This window comes from Jaculus jaculus, chromosome 8, assembly GCF_020740685.1.
Source record: "Jaculus jaculus isolate mJacJac1 chromosome 8, mJacJac1.mat.Y.cur, whole genome shotgun sequence".
Lineage (NCBI taxonomy): Eukaryota > Metazoa > Chordata > Mammalia > Rodentia > Dipodidae > Jaculus > Jaculus jaculus.
Window position 1 is genome coordinate 94,445,555 of NC_059109.1, and position 24,240 is coordinate 94,469,794.

Genomic DNA, 24,240 nt, shown 5'->3' on the forward strand with positions numbered 1-24,240 from the left:
GCCTAGCTAGTATTGAAAACCTAATCAAAAGCCTATGGCAGGGGAGGTCATGACTCTTAGGGGTATAAAGCCTGCTCTTGTCTGGATAAATGCATATATTACGCTCACCAAACTGCCCTGTAAGCACTACACTTAATGTTTATATTCATGTGTTAATGCTACTCTTACTTTTGGTTAGAGAAGCTTCTCTTTTCAGATGGTGGTGACCACTGGGATGACCCAAAAGGCAACATAGTGCTGACAAGTGACAGAGAAGTGTCTAGCACTGAAACATCTCCATCACAATGTCTAAGGTTCAGGGTCCATTGCAGAAGTGGTGGCAGAAAGAAGGTAAGAGCCAAAGGAAGGGTACCACTCCTTACATACAACTGTCCAGACAGAAATTGGCCTTGATATCCATGACCCTGCAGTGCCTAGCAATACCTATACAAGACCATCATAATTGGAAGAAAAGATGATGACATCAAATTAAAAGAGAGACTACTGGAGAATGGTAGGGGATATGATGAGAGTGGAGTTGTGAAGGGAAAAGTAGGGGAGGGGAGGGAATTATCATGGTTTATTGTCTGTAAGTATGGAAGCTGTCAATAAAAAAAAAAAAATTAAAGAAAAATAGACCCAGCAATCTCCCTTCTGGTTATATACCAAAGGAACAGAAATCAAAGGTTGAAAAGATATATGCACTCCCACATTACATTAGCATTATTCAGAATTGTTAAGATACTTAAGAACCTAAGTGACCATCAGTGAACAAATAGGTAAAAGCACGTGGTACATCCATGCAGTGGGCTGCTATGAAGCATTTAAATCAGAAGGGGGTACTGCCATTGTTGATAGCATGGATGAGCTAGTGGACAACATCCTTAGTGAAATAAGCCAGGCACAGAAAGATAAACACCATATGTATCACTTACATGAAGAACCTAAGCATACCAAATGCATAAAAGCAGAGGAGAATGGTAGTGACCAGAGCTTATGTCATAAGGCAAAGGTGGACAATGGGGAAATGTTAGTTAAAGGGAACAAATTTTCAGTGAGACAAAGAATCATTGCTGTAGAGTATTGAGCAGCATGATGGCTGTAATAAATACTACAGATAATGTATTGTCTATTTAAAATCACTGAAAGTCAAGTTTAAATATCATCACAAAAATGCTACTGTTGGGCTGGAGAGATATCTTAATGGTTAAGGTGCATGCTTGTAAAGCCAAAGGACCCAGATTTGATTCTCCAGTACCCACATAAAGCCAAAAGCACATGATATGCACATGGAGTTCATTTTCAGTGGCTGAGGTCCTGGCACACCCATTCTCTCTATCTGCCTCTCCCTCCCTCTCATCAATAAATAAGAAAATTTTTAAATGTTACTGTATGGGGGAGTGGTCTGGAAAGAAGGGCCCCAGAGAGGGTGGAATAAAGCCTAATTTTAAAACATTTGGCTCTTGCCTGTAGCCCCTAGTACCAAAAATTGGTTGCTACCCACATTGAGCTGCTAATCTGAGATACCTATGAGGTCCTCAGAACAAGACAGGCTTCTATCAAAGCACTTTATTACCTGCCTGAGGTAAAAAGTAAGAACCTATTACTGAAGATGCCAAATTCTGCTAACACAAAACATGGAGACACCCGGCTTGAATGCAGAAGAGAGCCAGTCCCCAGTTAGCCCATTTAGTGCTGGAAAGGCTACATGAGCTACGGAGGGGAAAGTGACCTACAACAGTGTGAGAAAGCAGGGGTTTAAGTTACTCAAAAGCAACCTGCCTAACAAGATATACTCACCAGTGCAATGGTGGCACACAGCCTTGGTGGGGAACTACTGGCTCTCTGACTGCCTAAGAGATCCATTCAGTAGAAAGGAACCCATTGCTGGAACCAGGCCAGAATCCTATGAAGACCAAGATTATGGTCTCCATCAACAAGCTCCAACTAGCCTTTACCCAAAAGAGGGGCTACATCCATCAAAAACTCCCTAAATTAAGAATTCTTATCCCATTTAACTTATGCTGACTTCATTCTCCATTGGAGAATCTGTTTTTCTTTTTCAGAAGGTAGTGAGACCCAAGGAGATAAACCATTCCTTGCACTTCAGCGGCAGCCCAGATGAAACCTAGGAAGAAAAGGTAGGGAGATGAGCAAGAGTGCTCCTTCCATGGTGAGCCGGGCAATGAGTGCCAGGGTGAAGGTGCTGAGGACACTCATCACCTACCAAAGCAGAGCTCCTAAGAGTTCATCATTGAAGACTTAAAACTCACCCACCATGGCTCAGGGAATTTTGTGGAAGAGGGGGCAGAAAGATTGTAAGAGCCACAGGTTGGGACAGCATACCTAGAGGCATTGCCCCTTCCCCAATAATTGACTGATGCTCTCACAACTCACAACCCAGCATCCCCACTAAGGAGGGCCCTCAAGACAGTGGGAGCAGGGAGGAGGAAAATGAGAGTACCAACACCTGATGTGTCCATACAAAGTATATTCATAATAAAATCAGTTACTGTTTTTTGCTTATGTGGTACATTTATGTATGTCAGACTATATATATTAGCTTGACCAAATTATTCTACAATGTATACATGTATCAAACATGTTGTACAATATAGCTATATAATTAGCCATTTGCCAGTTAATAATTGTAATTATTTCTTTATTGTTTGCAAGCAGAGAGAAAGAAAAGAGAAAGGGAGTGAACACACTAGGGCCTCTTGCCACTGCAAACAATCTCCAGATACATGTGCCACTGTACACATCTGGCTTTATGTAGGTACTGGGGAATCAAAACTGGGCCATCAGGCTTTGCAGGCAAGCACCTTTCACCACTGAGACATCTCCTACACCCCCAAAAATTAAGTTTTAAAAATAAGCCTAAAAATATGTGCAGCAGAATGGCTATATCTGAGTATTGAGTAATATATAACTCTTACATTATTTTCTGTGTATATGACACATTTTAAAGCAAGTACTAAAACAAAGCAAAGCTAAAAAGTGAAAGTGAAATGTTGAGGTTAGATGGCATATGTGGCCAACAGATGTCAAGTGACGATGGTGGTGGTGTTGAAGCTGAGATATCCACATTAACTCACTCTGCCAGAGCACTCTGTTCATGGCCGCCAGACAATTGGCCACTCATACTCAGCTCCTGCATTCCTGCCTCTGGGGCCAGTTGGAGGTTGAGACCTGAGGCAGACATGGAGATATAATAAGTATTCCAACTCTGGAGACACTGGTTGACTCTCAGCTCTACTGAAACACATTTTTACCAGCACCTCCCTTGTGATGGATGTTGGATTGAGAAATCCTCTTAGTCAACTTGAAACGTTTTAAAGTTTTAAAAGACTTGAACATGATCATATAAATGGACCTATATATAAGCCTGGGCATGGCTAATATCAAATTCATATTTACTCTGTTGACTTGTATACTTCACAATCAGATATAGTATCTGTATTCATTACTTTAAAAAATTTGTTAATTATGGACATACTTAGCATGGATACATCAAGTGTTGGTACCATGTTTTCCATTGTCTCTGCCCTCATTCTGCTGGGGGCCCTCCTCAGTTGGGTTGCAGTTATTTCCCATGAGGTTGTGGGTTGTGCCTTGTGGAGCAGCAGTCAGTTGTTTGGCAGTGGGGGGGGGGAGTTGCCTCTGGGCATGATGTCCCCACCTGTGGCTCTTACAGTCTTTCTGCCCCCTCTTACACAAAATTCCCTAAGCCATGTTGTATGTTTTAAGTCTACTTCAGTGACGAGCTCTCGGTAGTAGCCTCTGTATCTCTGCTTTGGTAGGTGTTAAGTATCCTGAGCATTTGTCTCCTTTACCCTTGTGCTGATTGTCAGGCTCACCATGGAAGCAGCACTCTTGCTCATCTCCCCAGTTCCTCTGTGGTTTCATCTGGGGATTGTCTGAAGTGCAAGGGGTAGTTTATCTCCTCAGGTCTCGCTACCTTCTGAAAAAGAAAAGCAGATTCTCCAATGGAGAGTAAAGTTAGCACAGTTTTAATGGGATAAGTGTTATTAATTTAGGGAGAATTTGATGGATGTAGTCCCTCTATTAGCCAAAGATTCGTGGGAGCTTGTCATTGGAGAGCATAATCTTTGTCTTCATAGGATTCTGATTTAGTTCTCAATTCCAGATAGGGGTTCCTTTCCACTGAGGAGATCTCTTAGCTAATTAAAAAGCTATTGGTTACCCACTGAGGCTGTGTGCTACTATTGCACTCATGTGTACATCTTGTCAGGGTGTTTGCTTCTTAGTAGGGTAGACCCCTGGTTGCTCAAACCATGGTTGGCCACTTTCCCCAGTAGTTCACATAACACTTTCCAGCACTAGATGGGCTAACTGACTGGAGACCGGCTCTCTTCTGGGTTCCAGCCAGTCTTCTTTGTGCTGTGTGCTGGAAATCTATAGTGTCTTCAGCAATAGGGTCTTATCTTTTACCTCAGGCAGGTTATTAAGAATTTGATAGAAATCTGTCTTGCTTTAGGGACCTTGTAGGTATCTGATCAACAGCTCATTGTAGGTAACAACCACTTTCTGGTACTGGGAGTTACAGGCCAGAGCCAAAAATTCTTTTAAGGTTAGGCTTCATCCCTCTCGATGGCCCTTCTTTTCAGGTGCTTCCCTCACCCTATGCTCCTGTTGGGGGTTCAATCTTATAGTCTATTTTCAGGAATCAATGTTTCTGTGGTAACATTTCAGTTTGGGTTTTGGGTTTTTCCCCCACCCTCCCCTTGCACTCCCCCCAAGCCCTTCAATCCCTATTATCTGGGCCTCAAGTTGCCTATCAAGTATGTCAGCAACTCAAGCTGGTCCAGGTTAGGAACTGCAGATGACTGAGACCATGTGACAATTATCTTTCTGTGATTGTGTGAGTTCACTAAGCATGATCTGCTCCACGTCTGACCATTTTTCAAAAAATTAATTGTGCCATTTTTTCCTTACTACTGAGTAGAATTCCATTGTGTAAATGTATCACAACTTCATTTTCCATTCATCCAGTGATGGGTGCCTGGGTTGATTCCAGTTATTAGCTATTATGTATTGAGCAGCTATAAACATGGTTGAACAAATATCTCAGTAGTGAAGCATGGAGTATTTAGGATAAATGCCCAGTAAGGGAATAACTGGGTCTGTTGGCAGCTCTATATTCATCCTTTTCAGGAGTCTCCATATTGATTTCCATAGTGGTTGTACAAACCTACAACCTTATCAATAGTGAATCAGGGTTCCTCTTTCTCCATATCCTCACCAAAATTTATTGTCATTTGATTTTTTTAATGATTGCCATACTTACTGGAGTAAAGTAGAATTTCATAGTTATTTTTTTTTTAATTTTTGTTCATTTTTTAATTTATTTATTTGAGAGTGACAGACACAGAGAGAAAGGCAGAGAGAGAGAGACAGAGAGAGAGAATGGGTGCGCCAGGGCCTCCAGCCACTGCAAACGAACTCCAGACGCGTGCGCTCCCTTGTGCATCTGGCTAACATGGGTCCTGGGGAATTGAGCCTCAAACCGGGTCCTTAGACTTCACAGGCAAGCACTTAACAGCTAAGCCATCTCTCCAGCCCTCTCATAGTTATTTTAATTTTCATTTCCCTGAGGGTTAGAGTTGTTGAACATTTTCTTAAGTGTGTATTAGCCATTTGCATTTATTCCTCTGGGAACTCCCTCTTCAGTTCTCTGCCCCATTTTGTAAGTTGGTTGTTTGATTTTCTTTTTATTATTATTCTTTAAGTTTTTGAATTATTTGTAGATTCTAGATATTATGTCTCTATCAGTAGTATAGCTGGAAAATTTTCTCCCACTCAGTGGGTAACCTATTGGTTCTGATTACGGGAAGGATGGGGGTATAAAATTGAACCCAAATGGAACTGGTACCAGAGAATCCTATTTCCTGGAAGATAGACTAAGTAGTTGAACCCTCAACAAGACCTTAGGGGGTGCAAAAAAAATCAAAGGGTCCTGGTGAGGGTGAAATGAAGCTTAACCTTAAATTTCTCCTGTTTCTTTTTTCTTTCTTTCTTGTGTCATCGGGCTGGAGAGATGGCTTAGCAGTTAAGGCATTTATTTGCCTGCAAAGCCAAAGGATCCCAGTTCAACTTTCCAGGACCCATGTAAGCCAGATGCACAAGGGGAAGCATGCATATAGAGTTTGTTTGCAGTGGCTGGAGGCCCTGGAGCACCCATTCTCTCTCTCTCTCTCTCTTCCCCCCCCAAATAAATAAATAAAATGTATTTTTTAAAAGTGTCACATTGTGTATTTCTTTTATAAATAAACCATTTAAACTCAAAAAAACTCATCCTTTAGTTGAGGGTTAGAATTTATGTAGGAGCTGAGTGGTTTAGGAGTTAGGGGAAGGGTTTATATGTAAGGCTGTCAGCAAGTTTCAGGAAATCATGTCTTGAATGGTTATAGACATGTTAACCAAACAGGGGACCTGCTATTTTCATTCTAAGACAAGGGTGTCTGTGTTTGTCCTTTATCTGGCTATTTTAAGTTGTTAGTTCAGCAAGCCCCAGGCCAGATGCCAGTGAACAGTTATAGTGCAAGAGAGAATACAACTTCATTTAGAAGTCGTTTTGTACTGATCCTTTCCACTCTACCCACTGTTCATATAACTAGTAGTCTCCAATTTGGTGAGTCCAGAAAAGGCTGCTAGAACATTTATATCCATAATAATCAACAAGATTGAAGCAATAATAAAAAGCTTCCCAACAAAGAAAAAGAAATGTCCAGACATATTCAGTGCTAAATTCAACCAAACTGTTAAAGAAAAGCTAACAGCAATGCCACTCAAACTGTTTCATAAAATAAAATGGAACAGAACACTAGCAAACTCATTCTATGAAGTCAGAATTAACCTTATACTGAAACTGGAAAAAGACACAACAAAGAAAGAAATCTATAGACCAGTTTCCATGATGAACATAGATACAAAAATTCTCACAGGTCAGCCGGTCGTGGTGGTGCACGCCTTTAATTCCACCACTCGGGAGGCAGAGGTAGGAGAATCGCCATGAGTTCAAGGCCATCCTGAGACTCCATAGTGAATTCCAAGTCAGCCTGGGCCAGAATGAGACCCTACCTCGAAAAACCAAAAAAAAAAAAAAATTATCACAGATAAAATTCAATAACATATTAAGAATATCATACCCTGGCTGTGTCTACTGGGGTGACTCAAAATTCATCAAAGTGCTAACAAGTGGATGTGGAGTGTTCAACACTAAGTGAATCTCTAGCACACCCTCTAAAACTCAGGGACCATTGCAAAAGAGGTGGCAGAAAGAATGTAAGAGCCAAAGGATGAGGAGGAGTGCTTTGGAATGCCCAAACACAAAGTGGCATTGCATTCCTGACCTCATAGTAGCTATTACTACCTGTACAAGACCTGAATAATATGATAGCACGAAACAATGATGGCATAAAAATAGAACAGGAATTATTACTTGTAAAGAAGGGTTTCAGTAGGAGGGAAAAAGGAGGGTGGTGATAGAGGTTTACCTGATATCATGGTGCATTGTATATTCATATGAAGATTGTCAATAAAAAGTTTTTAAAAAGTAAATAAAAATAAAAATAAAGAACAAAACCATACCCCACTACCCCATTACCAAGTTGGTTTCATTACAGGAATGCAAAATTGGTTCAATATATACAAATCAATATATCTAATTCAGCACTTAAGGATAGAAACTACGTGATTATCTCAATTGATGGGAAAAGAGGAACCCTTACTCTCTGGGAATTTAAATTCATGCAGCTAATATGGAAATCTATATGGCTTCTCAATAAATTAAAAAACTATGCCAGGCATGGTAGCACATGCCTTTAATCCCAGCACTTGAGAGGCAGAGGTAGGTGGACCACTGTAGGTTCAGGGCCAGCCTGAGACTACATAGTAAATTCCATGGCTAAAGCAAGACCCTATCTCAATAACAAAACAAACAAACAAAAAAATTAACACTACCATATGACCCAGCTACATCACTCCTGGAGATATACCCAAAGGATGCTTGGACATTCATGCTTATTGCTGCATTCTTCACAACATCCTAGATGTCCATCAGCAGATGAGTGGAAAAAGAAAACGAGGTACATGCGTACAAAGATATTCGATCCAAAATGAAGTATAGTATATTTTATCTCATATGTGGAATCTAAATTTAAAATTGTGTTGGTGTGTGTGTATCACAAAAAAAAAAGAGGATCAGGAGGAGAGGAAGAGATCTTAAGGGAAGTAGGAAAGAGACAAGGTATGCATCCCATGTAAAAGGAAAGAAGAAAGGGAAGCAGCTGAAGGGAGAGAGGTGCACATGGGAGGGCAATGGGGGATGAAGGGAAGACAGTTGAGAACAGTGACTCATGTGTGAAGATGCTATGATGTTAAGACACGGTATGCTAACTTGAAAAAAAAAGAATGAAACGAGCTAAAGAGAGAGCTTAGTACATAAAAGTGCTTGCTGTACACACATATGACAACCTGAGTTCAGATACCCAAAACCCATAAAGCAGTTTGCTCCACAGGAACAAAAGCCATATGAATCTCAACTGACAATTGTAGTCAAAATTGTAGGTCAATGTTGCATTCATGACCTCATAGCAGCTATTGTTACTTGCAAAAAAAAAAAACTGCATAGTATTGGTTCCATCTACATGTCATTATGGATGATGGAGAACAAAAAATAAAAACAAAAACTGGACATCAAAATAGAAGGATTGACTAGGCATGATGGTGCACACCTCTAATCCCAGCACTTAGGAGTCTGAGGAAGGAGGATCCACGTGAATATGAGGCCACTCTGAGACTACACAGTGAATTCCAGGTCAGCCTGTGTTAGAGCAAGATCCTACCTTGAAAAGCCACAAGAAAAAAAAAAGAAAGAAAGAAAAGAAGTATTAACTGGAAAAAAGAAGTGTCTCAGGATTTGGCAGAGGGAGACAAAGGAATATAATTGGGAGGGGATTATGATCAAAATGCATTATGTACATGTATGAAAAATGCAAATAAAAAGTTTTAAAAATTTCAAGTCAATATAAAATGAATTTGTTGTAATTCTGTCAAAATAGATACTTATTTAATCATACATATGAAATACTTTAAAAACAAACAGTCTAGGTCAAGTATAGCCAGGCCAGCCTGCTCTCTTCCAGCAAAGACTACCCTCTGGGTAAGTGGTAGTTGCTACTTGGATCTGAGAGGAGTCTGGCTCTAGAAAGTTCCAGGATCCCAACCCCATGGCATCCAAATCTCTCACGAGCAGCACAGTGCAAACCTGATCTTCACTTCTCAGCTGGGCCTGTTACCTTGAAGCTGCCACCTGAGCACAGGGACCTAGTGTGTTCTCTCCACCGTTCAATGCTCAGCACCCACCGTGGGGCCTGGCACACATGGCAGGCTCTCAAAGAAACATTTGTGAAACCGATGAATGACCCACTACATTACACTGCCTCCTCCATAAGTACGTGACTATTTTCATGTGCATGTAAATAGCTTTTAAAAATACTGAATTTCCATCTTTTCATTCCATGTGTAGTTTCTAACTGAATTTCTAAGTATGGGGGGAGTGTGTACAGGTAACAATAGAGTCAAATTTTTGGGCTAGATTGCCTGGGTTGACCCTTGTTTGCTGTGTGACTTCCTCTGCCTTAGCTCCCTCATGTTAGTGGTACTCATCGTAATGTATAGCACTTAAAATAGTGACAGGCACAGAGCATTAAGTTAAATATTGGAAGCATAATATCTTTTTGTAATGTCATCTCTTTATCAACCTAAAGAAATGCCCCTGCCTGAACACAGCTAGAAGCTACAACCCACACTGGATGGCTGTCAATGACAACATTTTGGGTTCAAAAACTTCTTAAAATTACCCACACTCAAGAGTGAGCCTGCTCATTGTCATCAAAGTCACCTCATGGCACATCTCTTGGGTGTCTGGATGTGACTTGAAGAGTTTCAGTTAGCCTACAAGAAGAATCGAACCACACCCTGTTTCCTTGGTTGGTGACACCCTGCAGACGCTGTTTCCCTCTCTGCCAGTTCTCTTGCCTCTCAGCGTCCCCGCAGACGACCATGTTGCAAGCAGCCATCAATTCCCTTTGATGCCCAGGGCCAGACGAGGTCCAGATGAGTCTGTCAGACACAGCTTTTGCTTTGTCTCTAAGCAACCGGAGATGACTTCGGAGGCGCAGAAGTGCCCCATTTCTCAGAACCTCCTTTCCTATTGAAACAGAAAGAAAATCCCTGGCCCCAGAAAAGGACAGGATGGGACAATGTCAGTCTTTAAGGAGACAGGAGTACAGGATAGCTTAGATTATTTCCTATAGGATGGGGGTGGGAGGGTATGTGATCTTTATCTAATCAGACAGTCTGCCCAGGAAGTCCCTGGGATCAAAGCAATGGGGATCTTTTTCCTTTTTTTCTTTTTTACTTTTCTTTTTTCCTTTAGCACTGCATCAACTTAAAAACAACCTTGGCAAAGCCACAGATCTGGACAGCCTCATACCTCTGCTCACCCCCACTCCCTGACCTGTCCCTCAGCATCTGAACCCTTTTAACATTCCATTTGGAATGAAACCCTGGGATGAAAAGAGTCTCCAGTATTCATGAAGGAAGAGAGAACACCAACCAGACAGAGCAAGGCAGAAAACATCCCAGCGGTCTCTGGCTTGCAGATTCTAGTACAATTAGGTGTGTACTCTGGGAGAAGCAGCACTTCTATATTTCTCTGGGTAAATTCCCCACTGCTGCTTTTCTTCAGAGATCAAAGTTGTTGTTGTGTTGCACACACACACACACACACACACACACGCACGCACGCACGCACACACGCACGCACACACTACACAGCTATTTGTCACATGCATTCTCCCCAATTTGCCAGACATTCATTGTGTCAAGACAACTGGGAGGAAAAGCAGGCCCTTGGGGAGAGTATTTAGACCTCCCAGTAGAACAGAGAAGGGCAGAAACTGTTTCAATCCCCAGAAATCCCTTCATCCAAAACTGGCCATGGGTTGGCACTGGGTATACATGTAAAGCGGGAAAGATACTGTGTTGAAGAAAAGCCTGAGCAGATGCAAGGGGTAGTGGGGGTGGAGGGAGCCTACCCAAGTGGAGGAAGGTCTCTCTGGAAAGGAGCTCTGGTTCAAGGGTAGCAGGAAAGAAAGTGATTCGAGACTTGGGAAATTTCAAAATAACAGCAGGACCCAAAGGTGTAGGAGAACATAACTTATCTTTTTTTTTAAAATTTTTATTTATTTATTTATTTGAGAGCGATAGACACAGAGAGACAGAGAGAGGGAGAGAGAGAGAATGGGCGCGCCAGGGCTTCCAGCCTCTGCAAACGAACTCCAGACGCGTGCGCCCCCTTGTGCATCTGGCTAACGTGGGACCTGGGGAACCGAGCCTTGAACCGGGGTCCTTAGGCTTCACAGGCAAGCGCTTAACCACTAAGCCATCTCTCCAGCCCAAACATAACTTATCTTTATATCCTGATGCAGCATCGAAAACTAGAGAGTCATAATGATGATTGGACATAAGTCTTTTGGAAGAAACTAAACTAAGTTTCAATTGGCTTTAATTACATGACCTAATCCTGGCCAAGTATCTCAAATATTAAGGAATCTTACATTGGCATGGGTAGAAAGGGCTAGAAAATGGAATGGTTTGGGGAGATGCTGGCAAGATGTCTAGATTTTTCTTCAACTTCCCAGGCATGGTGATTTCTTGCTATGACATGTGTCTTGTCTTCCAACAGCTCTTGTGCTGGGGGCTTGGCTCCAACTGTGGTGGAACTTTTAGGTGAGCCCAGGGGAAGGTGGTTAGTTGGTTCATGGAAGTATTGCCCATAGTAGGGATTATGTAAATTACTGAAATAAAATATGCTGAGGTGATCAATTTTTTAATTTTTTAATTTTGTTCACTGTATCAGAGATTTCAATCCATGACCACATGTCCCCTTTATTTTGGGCCGATGGTGGCTCAGAATAACATAGTGGGAGGACATGGAGAAAGAAACACATCCACCTCGTGGCCAGGAAGCAAAAAGAGAGAAAGAAAAGTACACAGTCCCACAATTCTCTCCCAAAGACCTAAGACCGACCTTGTAAAAATCTAAAATTCTCATTTACTCCCAACTCCAAGCTTTTAGTACAGGTGTGTCTGGGGGACAAAGTGAATCCAGATTTTTGCGGGGATCAATGTCAATTTTGTGAGACCACAGTTAGTTGTTGAGATAGTGGGCTGCCATAAAGAAAACAAGACTGGCCTCTCTACTCTCTGGCTTCCAGTCTTGTCATGTGCTTTCTCACAGACACTCCTACCATGGTGTCATTTACCACTCTATAACACAGCCAAGGAGGCCATTGCTTGATCTGAGCAGATGATTTGGAACTTCCATAACCATAAACTCAGTAAATCTCATCTTTATATGTTGCCTGGCCATAATCATTTTGTTCTAGCAACAAAAAAATGAACTAATACTCTTTCTCAATATTTGTTTATTTTTTAACTTTTTGGTATTTTTATTTATTTGAGAGTGACAGACAGAGAGAGAAAGAAGCAGACAGAGAGAGAGAATGGGCATGCCAGGGCCTCTAGCTACTGCAAATGAACTCCAGACGCGTCCACCCCCTTGTGCATCTGGCTAACGTGGGTCTGGGGAATTGAGCCTCGAACCAGGGTCCTTAGGCTTCATAGGCAAGCAATTAACCACTAAGCCATCTCTCTAGCCCACCCTTTCTCAATATTTGTGTCAAGTCAGTGGGAAGAAATGACAGCCAATGCCACTTCAAAAAACACTGACTAAATATATTATTAGATAAGTTTAAAGCTAAACACTCTCTTAGAAATAACCTAGTTTAAGGTTCTTTTTTTTTTTTCCCAAATAAGGATATTAAAACACAGGAAGGCAATGTGGCTTGCCAATATAGCTGAAGAAAAAATATTATAAAGATCCCAAGTTCAGAGGATCCTCTGAACATCTTAACACTACTTGATCAGAAAATACTGTTCATTTTCTGTTTCTTCTCTTAGTGGTAAGTTATTTCTTTATTGATAATCCAAAGAAATGTACAAGAACATTTCTGCTTATTTTATATGCAGTGTTCCAGCTAGTCACAGAGTTCTTGCACACAAGGAAGAGAGCCACTCAACATAACTGACCAACAGGAGATGCCCACAGTACAAGCAGACATATGGGGGTGGCCCTGGCAAGTCATCCTTCTCATGGGAAACATGTGTTACACCATAACGTTTGTTCTTAAGCAGAGGGTTAGAGGTCTCAGGTGCTCTCTGCAAAGCAAGGTCACACATCTGTCCTGGACAAGAAAGCCTTCCACATGTCCTGACCTCATACTAAAGATGTATTTAAGTATGAGTTTTTGTCTGCTTGCTCTTCTGTCTGTCTCCATAAACAAAAAAATAAATTAAAAAATGGGAGGAACATGTCACTTTGATATCCTAACAAGGCAGAGATGGGAGCTATTCTTTGGTTTCATAAGAGAGCCCACAGTTTCTGCTACAGCAGCTACCCATGACTAGCCTTAAAGTTACCCAGGTAGCTGCATAGATTTAACCATGGTTTGAATAAAACCCCATTGCTCCCTTCAGAAACTCTCTTCAGCAGAAAGCCAGGCCAAGGGTGATGAGACCTGCAAGCAGTTCTGCTAGATCAAAATTGTGAAATGGGTTGTATAACATACATCCACTTATAATTCTCATTTGATTGTTTAGCTTCACCAATTTGAACTTAATTTTTGTCATGTCTGTCATTCATGAACTATTCTGAGAACAGATTATCCAAAGAAAAATTTGCAAGCAAGCTATTTTGCATTCACTTTGATAAAAGACTTTTTTTTTTTAAACACAACAGTTAAAAGTAGAGGATTCCAGATTCAAGACTCAGCTCAAAATAGGCAAAATGTTCATGTGTTCCATCTTTCAGAAAGTCAGCACACCAATACTTTGAAGTTTAATGCCAGTAGGAACAGAAGCAATTATATATAAGATGCATTAAACACTTCTGTACTGGTAAGGCCTAGTTATAATAGACAAGTGCTTCAGTTTTCACATAGACAATTGCCTTCACCCCACTGATAGTGCATATGGTTTGGGTGATATTAACTTATAGCTTATTTTTGCTTATGCCAGTTTGAGGTGGGTTTGTTTGTTTACTTATTTGTTTTGTCTCTTATAATGAAAGACTCCTGATAACTATATACATTTTGGTAGCATGAAACTTCATAGAGCTTTCAATTTTTATTTGATTTCTTTCTTTATTTGCTATTTTCCATGACACTGGTCTGTGAATTTCAAAGAGATAAGTACTATGACTGTCTTTTTCAGTATGTAACATTTTGTGATTGATACATAGTTATGTATGGATGAAGAGTCTATGGTCTTCAATTTGAATTGGTTTGTGTTAGGATATACTCAATACACTACTGATTAGTTGGAATATAATAAAGCTGAAAAATGCTTCCATGTTCTTGTCCTATTGGAGAAATGATAATATGTAGTCTAATCCTTAAGTAATTTTCTTTTCTTTTCTTTTTTTAAATTTATTTATTTGAGAGCAACAGACACAGAGAGAAAGACAGATAGAGGGAGAGAGAGAGAGAGAGAATGGGCGCACCAGGGCTTACAGCCTCTGCAAACGAACTCCAGACGCGTGCGCCCCCTTGTGCATTTGGCTAACGTGGGACCTGGGGAACCGAGCCTTGAACCGGGGTCCTTAGGCTTCACAGGCAAGCGCTTAACCGCTAAGCCATCTCTCCAGCCCTAATCCTTAAGTAATTTTAAATGTGACCTCTTCCCCTGGTTCATAGTCATGTAGCGCATACAATGTTTCCATCCCTGGATATGACAAAAATATTTTATAGTATTCTTAGTAAAGATGATTTACTTCACATTGTACTAACATGTAATTTTTGTCTTTGAAGCCCATGCATGAGTGTTAGGTCCATAGTACGTGATTTATGGAATCCAGCTGTCATTGAAAAAACATGAGTTAAATACTGTTAAAGTTTCTAAAATTGAGATTTTTTTTCCTTTCTTCCATGATCATCCTTTTATTTGTCATGATGGATTTTTATTTGCTATTAACATGTTCTGAGTCAAGAAAAAGTATAATTTTAAGTTCTAAGCATGAATTTCATCATTTATTTATATTATAAAATACCAGAACATTTAACTTTTGTAAGGAAATACTAGAATTATACAGTTCATAAATATAGATAGATAGATAGATAGATAGATAGATAGATAGATAGATAGATTTTTGTTTGTTTGTTTTTCAAGGTAGGGTCTCACTCCAGCCCAGCCTGGCCTGGAATTCACTACGGAGTCTCAGGGTGGCCTCGAACTCACTGCCATCCTCCTACCTCTACCTCCCGAGGGCTGGGATTAAAGACGTGCGCCACCACACCCAGCTTACAGTTCATATTTTATTTATACACATGTATTTCATTCTTAGGGGAACAATTATAATGTTACACAAAACTAACTTCTCTGATTTTTATTTCACTTCTTCGTGTATTCACACTCTACTGCTATTCACTGCTTTTGGCTAAATTATGAATCAAAATGGCTGAAGGCGAGGAACTGCAGACTGCCCTATCTTTCTTTCTGTGCCGTTTATGGCCTGTGTGGTAGATGGCCAGTATTGTGTATTACAAAGGTTCTTGATCATTCATGTGTTGTGTCATTTTGTTTTCATTTGGCTTTTGTTGTTTTTGAGGCAAAGTCTCTATTTCAGGCTGGCCTTGAACTCATGGTGATCCTCCTGCCTCAGTCTCCAAAGTGCTGGGATTAGAGGCATGCACCACCATGTCTGGCTTCTTGTTTCATTCAGTGCCTTATTTTTTCTTCTTGTATTCAACGAAAGATGTCTTGAGTGAGTGGGAAAGTATATCCTTTGAAGGCTATCAGTGCTCTAGGCTGCTTTGAACATTGTAGACATAACATTTACTAAGTCTTGCTGAATTCCCATGCATCAAGAATCTGCAACAATTCTTTGTATGGGGGCCAACCCCCCCCAAAATATAAAAATCTACATCATGAACATGTTTTCTGTTCATGTACATGCCCTATTAACCTATCAGACCTAATTTACACATCACAAATTAAAAGATAAATTTATATTATGGATACTAAGACAGCAAAGCAGAGCCTTTGACCAAGCCCAGTGACCTTCTGAGCTTGGCCCTGTGCCACTGACCATGGGTCACAAGCCTATAAAGCCATCTTGGCAAGTATGCATAGAAATCAATCAGGTGATTCTCCATTTTTCATTTGTTTTGTCACTCTACTCACATTTGACTCCGTGGGAAATCTGCAGAATCTAATGTGACATTCTGAGATCATTAACTGCTTGACAAGGGAGGAGAGAGAGATTTAAAGCAAATGTGTCAGAAGTCATACCTGATTAAAGATCAAGCCAGAGCAAAGATAAAAGCACCTTGTAAATTGCAACATGAGTCTATAGCAAGGTAGGGTTTGAGTCCAAGCACTTTGGGAGCAGGAGAGTTACATCAAGGAATACAAAGCTGTTCACTCCAAAACACGCAGTATCAAGATACATTTTTTTTTCACATCCCACAAATTTGTGCCACTGCTTCCTTTGGGGGAAAAAAAGAGATGTAGCCTAGATTTAATACCTGAGGCATCATGTTCAAACTTAAGTAGCATGGTTACATACCAAGATTATTGTCTGTGGAAAAAAAACTCATTGTTCTGTCAACATATACTTTATGACAAATTAAAAGTACTATGATCTTACACATAATAAAATTTATCTCATTTGTATTAGTCTCAAAATCTTTTAAAAACACATTATATACTTACCTTCAACAGAATATACAGATTTCTGCTCCATCTTTACTTGAAGGCTAAAACTTTTCAAGTTTAGTATCAATTATGTTTTCAATCAGATTCCACCAGCATTTTTTTTCAGGAGTATTTTTAAGTAACATGCTATGCCAAGAGTAATGGCATCTGATCCTTGATGTTCATGACTCAATTATCAATGCATTAGTTGAAAATGCCTGATGAAAAGTAACAAGTTGTGTTACATAGGTCTAAAGTACTGAGGAAATGGGCCTTTAGAGATGACTTGGTAATAGAAAAGGTGTGCCATGATAAGACATCCCAGGTATGAAACAGAAAGTTATGGGTATGAAATAGAGTAGGATGTTTCATTGAACCAGGAGCCCTATATCTGGTAATGGAGGGAAAAAGGAAAGAATATGGAACCTCTATTGACAAGCAATGGAAAAGCAACATGTTTTATAAGAGAGGTGGTATCTGAATTTTACTTTTGACATTCTTAGTATAGCTTGTACCCCCTAGAAACCATTGTACTATCCTGTATCCTTTTAGATGCTTCTAAGTTTTGTGTAATATTTCTGTTTTGATCTGTCAATCATGTCTTCATTTTTTTCCTTTTTAAAATATTTTTTATTTATTCATTGGAGAGAGAAAGAATGGGTGCTCCAGTGCCTCCTGCCACTGCAAACCAACTCCGGAAGCATGCACCCCCTTGTGAATCTGGCTTATGTGGGCCCCGGAGAATTGAACTGGGACTCTTTGGCTTTGCAAGAAAATGCCTTAACTGCTAAATCATCTCTCCAGCCCAAATCATGTCTTCTTGATGCTTTCAGAAATCTATCCACATCCACGTCTGTCACTAAAATTCCACTTTGAGGGGGGGAGATATAGCTTAGCAGTTAAGACACACCTACAAAGCCAAAAGACTTAGGTTTGATTCCCCAGGATCCACATAAGCCAGATACACAAGGTAGTACATGCACTTGGAATTTATTTTCAGTGGCTGGAGGCCCTGGCATGACCATTCTCTCTCTTTCTCTCTCTCTGTCTGTCTCTCTCTATTTGCCTCTTTTTATTTTTTTATCTCAAATAAATGAAAAAAAAATAAAAATCCACTTTGAAAGTCTACTGAAAACTTGGAAATTAAACAACCAGGATTATTAGAATAATATTTGAATAAGTAGAAATAGGCTGGAGAGGTGGCTTAGCAGGTAAGGTGCTTGCCTATGAAGACTAAGAACTTCTGTTCCAATCTCCAGGTCCCACATAGTCAGATGCAGTGACGCAAGCATGCAATGTTACATATGCACAAAAGGAGGCATATGTGTCTGAAGTTTGTGCTCAGAGGCTGAAGGCCCTGGTGTGCCTATTCTTTCTCTCTCTGTGTCTGTCTGTCTGTCTGTCTGTCTCTCAAAATAAACAGTGATAATAAAAAGAAATATGCAATGAAATAGATTGCATTATACAATTTCCCTAGATTGCTTACTGTTTTACTTACTAAAGCCAAAGAGTCACTAAATCATGAAGTGTATGGGTCTAGATTTCAGTAAAGATTAAGATTTCTAAAGGAACTTCTGGTTACAAATAGATTGAGCATGACTATTTTCACCCCAAATCTTATTATAATGACAGTTGAGTATTTTTTGGAAAACAAACTAGGTCTGAAGAGATGGCTTAGCAGTTAAGGCACTTACCTAGAAAGCAAAAGGACCCAGGTTCAATCCCCCAGCACTCATGTTAGCCAGATGCACAAAGGGCACACGTGTCTGGAGTTTGTTTGTAGCAACTGAAGGCCCTGGAAACCCATTCTCTCTCTCAAATAAATAAATAAGCATAAAATATTAAAAACAAATTAATAAACAAGGCCAAAGAGAATGAGAGACCACTATAAATACTTTCAGCAAATATTTGGAAGGTGATACATGGAAGGAGGAATGGTAATTATCTTGGCAGAATGCAGAAAGAGGAAGCCAAGTGCTCAAAGACAAGTAGGAACAAAGCTCTTCACCCAGCAAAAACTCCAAGTTGCTCAGTCACTTACAAGCCCAGAGTATTGTGAAAGGGAAGGTAGGAGTAAGGCCCACTGTAGAAAGGGCTTTGGTGGAAGGACTGCTGATTGTGGTTAAGGCCATGAAGTCTCCTGTCTTGTCATAAACATCCACACAAGCCTTTCCCTGTTTCTAGACAGAAAGTTGGAGGTTTCCTCTTTAGGATTAGTGCATTTGTGGAGCAAGAAAAGATAAAAACAGACTAAACACAGGTGGACTAAAACTCTCCTATGGATTTCCTAAGACCCCTTCCTCACTGTCCTTCCAGAAGAACTCATCAAAAAATCATGTATGAAATTTTCCCAAACTGAGAGAATGAGTTTATACACTGAAAGCATGTTTCTGAGATGTCAAGACAAATAAATAATGAAAACTTGACACCAAAATACACAATTGAGAATTCTCAGGATGCCAGGGGTATAGGTGAAAATCCTCAACACGTAAGGGAATTAAAAATAGATTCCAGTAGAAAAGAGTGGCATTTGAGAAGAGTCCAGACCACCACTGAGCAATATGGCTGCAGTGCTGAGGGAGATTCAGTTCTAACCCACACCCAGAGCAGGACCTCAAAATTAAGCCCCATGGGCTAGAGAGATGGCTTAGCACCTAAGGTGCTTGCCTGCAAAGCCAAAGGACCCTGGCTCTGTTCCCCAGGACCCACGTAAAGCTTCATGCACAAGGTGGTGCATGCATGCATCTGGAGTATGTGTGCAGCAGCTGGAGGCCCTAGTGTGCTCATTCTCCTACCCTCCCCCCACCCTGCATCTCTCTCTCTATTTATCTCATAAATAAATAAAAATAATTTTTAAAATTGAGCCTCATGCTATGAGGTTGCCATTTGGAAATTCTCATTCATTTTATCTCTCACACATTTTATCTCTCAGTGGTAAAAGTTTTGTAGGTGAAGTTTGATGGGACAAGAATGCTTGCCCTGTGAAGCTTTGGGTCAGGCACAGTCTTGCCCTCTGCTGCCTCTTAAATCCTTGGCATGAGTTCTAGACAATGTGCCTCTAAAGTGTTCAGAGAATACCACTGCCCTCACCCCTGTAGGATGACTTGGTTGGGCAAATGTCATAGCTACTTGTAAGGTATGACACTGATGCCTATGAAGATCTACACTTGTCCCTCTGGTTTTTCTGCACCTGAGGAAGGGTGACACTGACTTAAAAAAAAGAGCTGGTGCCGGGCGTGGTGGCGCACGCTTTTAATCCCAGCACTCGGGAGGCAGAGGTAGGAGGATCGCCGTGAGTTTGAGGCCACCTTGAAACTACCTAGTGAATTCCAGGTCAGCCTGAGCCAGAGTGAGACCCTACCTCGAAAAACCAAAAAAAAAAAAAAAAAAAGCTAGGAGGGGGAGGTATCTCAGTGATAGAGTACTCACAGCATGAAATCTTGAGTTTGATCCCAACACCACAAAACAACAAAATATCACAAGAGGTTGGACTATAACCAAAGAAACCTAAAAGCTTCCTCTTGCCTTTTTAGGGAGAAAGCCCCCACATTTTCATTTGTGCAAATTATGTAGCAAACCCTGATTTAAATTTAAGGACTGTTTGAGAAGTGAGAATTATTTCTTGGATCTCAAAATTCAACTATGAATATCATGAAGGATAAGAAAAGCAGGGACTCCTAACATAAACTGATGTTAAAACCCTGTCGATGTGGTTCCAGTGTGGAACTGGGATCCCACAGTTAGAATTCCTGGTTCCAATGTCCCCCTTTTTGGAGCCACACCTTATCTGTTGGATTAAAGTTCTGACACCAGACACTGGATTCACATCCAGCCACATTATACAGATTCTGACCAAAAGACAAGACTCATGAAAATAGAACTTGATGTTCCCAAGAGCATCTATGGGTGTATTCAGGGGCTTTGTGGCATTTTTGCAATATGAGTAGAGGCACCTGGATCCTGAAGGGTTCACAAGGTTTTCTAAGTTCAAGTAAGAGCAAAACCAAAAGAAAGACATGAGACCCTGAGAATGGCTCCCGGGAATGAGGAGGATTTCCTTCTGTGGAGAATTTTTAAAGGAAACAAGATTCCAGCTCCTCTGGTAGGGTACAACTCCGGCCAGAAGTAAAACGACCGGTGGAGAGGAGGGGTGCCGTTCAGACAGACAGCCTCTTCCACCTCATGAGACTGAGTTTTATTTTCTCAGACACCAAGGTCATTGCCAGCTCTGAGAGTAGCCAAGTTTAGACCTTGAGTTTTGAAGTATAGCTACTTCCTCACACAAGTCTGCATTCCTCAAAGCTTTTTCTTCCCCACAGTGCTTCTTCTCCTCCTCTGCCATTCCTGGAACCATGGACCTCACTGGATTTAGTGACCTGACAACTGCCCTGTACATGGGGATTTGTATCATAAATTCCCACTAAGAGGCCCTTGATCCACATCTTCCTCACCAATTCCTGCTGTCGTGGCTTACAGACAGAAACTGGTGTGTTCACATGTGGCAGGCCTGGCGGCTCATCAGACAGGTTCTATTAATTTGGTCGCCAGGTGGTAACCATATTATTTCATGCTTCTCGGTAACTTTTGTGCAACACAATTGCCTTTGACAGTTCTTGAGTGGGACAACAATTTTCAGCAAATGTTTTCAGTAACCAGAGGCCAGAAGGAAAGGAAACGTGAGTGCTCCAGTTAAACTTTGAGTGTGGCTCTGACAGGTCTTCAGCACCTCTGTCGTGTTATAAATAGGAATTCTGTAGAAATTCAGGGCACATGGAACTTGCAGGAGGGAGCTGGGCAAGGCTGATGGTTTCCATTGTATTTAAGAAAGAATGTGTCCTGACACAGGATAATAAGTCCTACCATCATGAAGTTCTTTCCAACCCACCAAATACCATAGGCTGCAGGAATTTTCTTTCAATGAAATTTCATACTAAGGTTGCTTTGTTTTCCTTAGCACTAATTCCTTATTTCAAAGAGTGGACACTCACTTTTTATGTTTTTTCTTGGATTTGCAGTGCCCATGGTATTCTTTAGAATTATCAAAGGGACATGTCCCCCAACTTCCAGGTACTGGCTTTTAGTATTGGGGGGAAAAAAGGAGTATTTGGTCATTACGGGTAGGATGTTTAAAATCTAATTTTACAGACTGAGAATCTGAAAGTCAACAGCTTTCCAGTCTCAATCACCACTGTAAACACACACACACATACACACACACACAAATGCATATAGGTGTGCACACGTGCACACACACACACACACAAAACAGAGCTACTTTGCAAGAAAGCCTAAAGCAAAGTACCACAGCCTCTAACTATACACAATCATGTGAAAAGAAAAGAGCCATTTGCCCACTAAGTCATCAGGTATCAAAGGAAGTGATTAAATGCCATTGATAAACCTGTAGAGACTGTGGGGCTGGTAGGGTTGAATGTGAGGTCACATGGCTACCACTGTATCCAGAGAACACTGTGACTCATGTACCATTGGCCTGCTACACAGCAGTATTTCCTTTTGACATGCCCAAGAAGAGCCTGGCCTTCGCACTCATTTCATTAGCAATGTTTTACAGGCCAGCTTGCTTTTGATCTGAGCTGAAGACACGATATCAGCCCTAAATCAAACCACATTTTTACCCTCTCCCCCAAACTGGTCTCATGGTTGAGGACAACAGCAGTTAATCTCCAACATGTTGCAGATTGCAACATCTCCTGTGACTTTATTTTTCACCTTCTTTATTTACTTAGCAGCCACTTTGTCCACAACAGCTGGCAGTTTTTCTCCTTGACTCAGAGGACAGAATTTTGTTGGTCAACTTTCAAACTTTCAAATTTAGTTATTACCAATTTTGAGGTAAGTTTTGCTTTCTTGCTTATCTGTGATTATTTTTAAATAGAGTCTGATAATCCACAAGTGATCTACATAGTCTATTAATGGTTAATCTTGATTGTCAACTTGACAGGATTAAGAATCACAGGCACACCTTCATGCATGTCTATAGGTGTTTCTGAAGAGGTTTAACTGACGTGGGAAGATCTACCCTCCTTGTGGGTGGCATCATCCCATGGGCTTGGGTCCCATACTAAATAAAAACAAGAGAAAGCCAGCTGAGCATCAGCACTCATCACTGCCTGCTTCCTGACTGTGGAGGCAATGTGACCAGCTGCTTCACATTCCTACCACCACAGCGAGAGCCACTCTACTGCCATACCTTCTCCACCATGATGGACTGTTCCACTAAACCATGAGCAGAATATACCCTTCCTTCATTAAATTGTTTTTGTTGTGTTTTGTCATAGCAATAAGATAAGTCACTAAATGCCACGTGTACTCCCTCATCTGCAGTTCCTTAATGGAAATAGCTTGAGTTTTAGGCATACCTGACAGACAAATTGAGGGACATACAAGAGGAATGGAAGGGTTTGGGAGGTAGGGAACAGACAGGAGGGGGGACATATACACAAAACCAAATCCCCTTTTAGCTGGATAGTGGATTAAAAAATATAACCCCCAATAGAAGTGCAGAGGGATGGTCTGGTTAGAAAGGTCCTGGAGAAGGTGGGACTAACCCTAAAATATTTGGCTCTGGCTTGCAACTATAGTACCAGAAATTGGCTATAGTCCATGTTGAGCTGATGATCTGAGAGGTCTATGAGGTCCCCAAAACAAGACCTGTTCAGTGGAAAGGAACACATAACTAGAACTAGGAACCAAGTCAGAGCCCTATGGAGACCAAGATAATGGACTCCAATGAGAAGCTCCCACTAGCATTCATCCAAAACTGAGGTTACACCCACCAAAATATCTCTAAATTAATAATGCTTATCCACTTTAACCTATCCTGATCTCACTCTCCATTGGAGAATCTGTTTTTCTTTTTCAGAAAATACCGAGAACTGAGGACAGCCATAATGTACCAACAAGACAAGAATAGTTAGCTGCCTTCCTGACAGGAGATGAACCATGCTTCACACAGCAGTCAGGGGCCACAGAGGAACTGGCAAGATGAGCAAGGGTACTACTTCCATGGTGAACCTGAAAACTTGGGCCAGGGTGACACAGACAGACACTTTGGTCAAAACACACCAAAACAAAAATCTAGAAGCTGCTGAGATCTCAACACTAAAGTAGAATTAAAGCACACCCACCAAGGATCAGGGAAGTTTGTGGGAAAGGTGTGAAAAGAATGTACGAACCACAGGGTGGGAAGGAATATCCAGAGACATGGGCCTCCCCACAATGACAGACTGCTGTCCTCACAATTCATAACCTACAACTACATGGTGAATACCAGCAATCCCACTAAGGAGGATCCTCAGTGGAGTGGGGACAGGGCAGAGGGGAATGATAGTACCAACATATGATGTGTCTATACAAAGTTTCTTCTTAATAAAAAAAAAGGGAAGTCACTGTGGT